This window comes from Echinops telfairi, unplaced genomic scaffold (assembly GCF_000313985.2).
Source record: "Echinops telfairi isolate 266 unplaced genomic scaffold, ASM31398v2 ScPeMD7_25;HRSCAF=90, whole genome shotgun sequence".
Lineage (NCBI taxonomy): Eukaryota > Metazoa > Chordata > Mammalia > Afrosoricida > Tenrecidae > Echinops > Echinops telfairi.
In genome coordinates this window covers 16,069,210-16,073,442 of record NW_022103922.1, presented here as the reverse complement: position 1 = coordinate 16,073,442, position 4,233 = coordinate 16,069,210, and positions in this window count along the sequence as shown.

Sequence of the window (4,233 nt, the reverse complement as noted above, 5' to 3'; positions counted from 1 at the left end):
AAAAGCAAAAAAAAAAAAAAAAGAGGCAGATGCTGGGGCTATTGTGGGGTCAGTTCCAGATCACCTCAATAAAGGGACTATCACAGTGAAAAAAAACAACAAAAAACCTGCATGTATAGTTGCTTTTTGTGCTGAAAAAAGATATTTGCTCTGAAGAAGTCGTTGGTCTCCCCAAATTCTCTCTTGCGGTCTCGTCTCTATCACCAAGACCACATTTTCTAACTACCTTTCCTTCCTCTTGTTTACAACTTTCGCATTACAATGGCCCATATTTACCAATGATCTTGACTGCCTGTGTGACCAATTTCGGACTGAAGAAGCTGGTAGGATTCTTCAGTTGGGATGGGCTCAGCCTTCTCTTTTCCCTCCTGCCCAGTCTCTCTTGAGTGCCCTCCTCCAATTCCAAACTGCTGCTTCCAGGGAGGGTGCCTGGGCTCTTTTGTTCTGTGGGGCTTAAACTACCACCTGTTTTGCTCTGACTTCTGGGCTGAAAAGGATCACCTGGCTCAGCAGAAAAAAAAAAGTCTAGAAAATAATGATGTGCATCTGTACAAATGTGCTTGATGCAACTGATGTATGGATTGTTAGAAGAGCGATAAAAGTCCTCAATAAAATGTAAAAAAAGGTCACCCATGCCAATCATTGCAAGTTAAAACTACCAACAGTTAAAACACAGCGAGAGTGAGGTTCACATTTAAAAACAAACAAAAAAACTAAAACCAAGCCATCAAATGTGTTTCCCTTTCCCCTCTTATTTCTAATCTCTTTTCTGAAGAGCCCACTGCCCACAGTAACTACACCCTCTTTACCGGTTGGTTCTGTTATTTAGCACCAATTCAGAGTGAAGCTTTTATTACATTCATGTATTCGTGACCGTTTATTTATCATAGGCTCTGTCTTCTACCCTTGTCTCCAAGTTCTTAAAGATGAAAGAAACCTAGGTAGTAGAGTTTCTCCAACTTTGAATGTGCAGGAGAATCAACAGGGGAGCTGGTTAAAATGTGGATTCTGAGGCTTTAGGTTTGGGGACTGAGCTTCTTGGAAAAAGGCTTCAGGTGATGCTGCTGCTGGGTCCTCCGCAGTGCTCTGGGTTTAGTTGCCATGGCTGGCAGGACTTAACTTAGCACAAAGGAGGTGAACAAGAAACGGATGCTGCGTCAGCCTGGGCTCTGTCTCCCACTCAGTATCTTGGACTTTGCTTTAATACATCTTCTGGGTTTTCCTTATTTATTTCCTGTTCATGACTTGTGACCATGAGCTGGCAAGTATTCCTTTGCGGAATTCCTTGGCTCTGCCCTCCCTTCCCTTCTTCATCCTCCGCGTCCTTCCAAAGTACTCTGGACATGTTGCTAGGAATGCTCAGTGCCTGGGAAAGGGCATCGTGCTTGGTAAAGGGAAAAAGAGGAAGGCCCACAACCAGATGGATTGATACAGAGCCTCAACAGTGGGCTCAAACCTAACAATCGTGGGGATGGCACAGGACTGGCATGTTGTTTTCTGTTGTACAGTCTCGAGACTTGTTTGGAGGTTTGGAGGTTCTGGCAGGGGAGCGCAGGACTGTGGGGAAGGTTAGCCTCTTCAACCAAGCGTGCAGCTTCAGGAGGGATGCACATGGAGCGGTGAGGGAGGAAGGGGACACCCACCTAGCCAGCCAGATCAGCCAAATCAACCCTGTCGATCGATGGGGTGACAGAAGTCGCAGCCAGATCACCCTCACATCCTGTAGTGAGTCTCAAGGAGTCAGAACTACCAACAGTTACCTCCAGCTGCTTTCCACTTTAGTCCACCGGCATTTACCTTGAAGCAGAAAGGACAACTTTCTCAAGAATAAGCGTGCCGCTTTCTTGCCCAGCCCCTTCATGTCAGTCCCACAAACAAACCCCAAATCTACGGCCATTGAGTAGATTCTGATTCAGAGACCTGACTCATAGGGTTTCTGAGACACTGCCCCCCATTTACGGGAACAGACAGCTTCTTCTTTCTCCTGTGGAGTAGCTGGTGGGTTTTAACCGTTGATCTTTCAGTTAGCAGCTCAACACCTAACCCTCTAAGTGTACAGTATATTAAATTCAAATTTCAGAGGAGAAACTTCAAAACATTCTACCAACCATTCCCTCTTCCTTGCTAGTCAATTTCCCTTTACACTCCACTTGGCATCCTCTGCATATTGCCTAAAGCAAACTCACTGTAGTCTAGTTCAATCTGACTAGTGAGGACCAGATATGGCAGGGTAGAGCTGTAAATTTTTTTTTTTTTTGAGCTGTAAATTTTTAAGGAAGCCCATGGCCACATTTTTTTCCTGGCAGAGTGGCTGGTGGGTTTGAACCATTGACCTTTTTAAACTTTTCTACACCCAGGATGCCTGCATATTACCTCAAATTCCATACTCTAAACCCACTGCCATCGACCTGACAGCTGACGCTAACCCTGGTGGCATTGTGGTGAGGGGTTGGGCTTCTAATCACAAGGATGGCAGTTGGAGACCACCCAGCTGATTCGTGGGAGAGAATGGAAGCTCTCTACTCCTCTAAAGAGGTAACAACCTTGTTACCTACAGGGTAAAAACCTACAGGGGCAGTTCTACTCTGTCCTATGCAGTCACTAAGAGGGGGCATATTAGATAGATATGATTACATTTCTTCAAACTCTTTGTAGGGTTTTAGGCCTGGGACTAGAGATACTGGGTGATACTAACAGTTCGGTGCTAGACAAGTACTAGCCAAAAGATTGGCAGCTTGAACATGCCCAGAGGCTCTTTCCAAGCCAGACCTGGTGATCTGCTTCCCAAAAGTCACAGCCTTAAAAACCCTACCGTGCACATATTGGGAATGCCTTCTTTCATCCTTTTTAAAGGCATGCATCTCTTTCAAAAGTCTCCCTTGGATCTTTCACTAACATCTAAAATTTAACTAAAATCACCCGATTGATTGCCAGTTGTGAGTCTTTTACCTGAGCCCTGGTGGTGGAGTGGGCTACATATCCGGCTGCTAAGTGCAAGATCAGCAGTTTGAAACCACCAGCCACACGGAGTGGGGAAAAAAGGTAGGGCTTTCTCTTCCCATAAAGAGACTAATAGGCTCAGAAACCCATTGTTTTATAAGGTTGCTCTGAGTTGTAATTAACTTGATGACAGTGAGTTTGAGTTTGTTTTCTAATTTTTGAGGGCACTCGTTTTGTTTTTGCTGCTGCTGAATGTAGAGCAAACAAAACTTGAGATGAATCTTCGTTAATTTTCAAAACATCTTACAGCCTATTTCTTGGAAGTCTGGGTGTATGGTACCGGGGGCATAAACAATTTTTGTAAGATAGTTCTAGTGCTATCAAAGTAACAATTCACTTCAAAAGGTTGCGCATCATTATCCCGTTAAGAAAATGGGATTAAAAAGAAAGTAACCATCTTCGAGTATAGAGACAAGAGCATGCATGGTTACGAGATACCTCCGTGGAGTACCACCAATCAACCAACAGACTCTACAGGGGAAGGACATTTACTAGGCAGCTCAAATTCAGCAGAGGCCCAAACCTAAATTCTATCTAAAAGGGTTTACACTTTGCTGCAATTATTTTCTAAGCTGCACATTTTGCATCTGTGAGGAATGCCTTTTTCTTAAGAATTCTGGTTGTTTTAAATTAAAAAGACCATGGAATGGGGCTCTTTCATATGGCAATTTCGAGGAGAGGGCGGCAGCTTGGCCCATTCAGCGAGGTGCCCGAGGCCTGCAGACTGCACGCCCCGCCACCACCTCAAGCTCGGATTTCATCGATGGGGTTTTGTACTGCTCCCCATTTTTTTTGGCGGTTGCGAATCGCGCAAACGCACTACGAAGGCCTCCAGCCCTGGCAAACGTTGCAAGCACAAGCCGCCCAGGCGGTCAGGTTCTCCCTCACACACAGCCTGGGGCTGGAGGCCTGGCTACCCGCCCCCCAGCCCGGTCCACAACAATCGTTTCCTCCCTCCCGCCTTTTACATACAGTACACATACAAATACACACACGCAGCGCAGTCAGCAGGGGCGGGCCGGGCGCGACCATTCTGCAAGCCACAGGGGGAGCCGCGGCGGCCCGAGGTAAATTCGCCCACTCCTTTGTTCCGCCACCACCCTCTCTCGGTCCACCTGGTGGCACCTGTTGGGCAAAAGCGAGCGTGCGGCTCTCGGGTCATCCCAAGCTCCGTCCCGGGGGCGCCCACCCGGGGCCGCTGATTCTTCGCCCCCTCCCTCGGCGGGCAGTTGG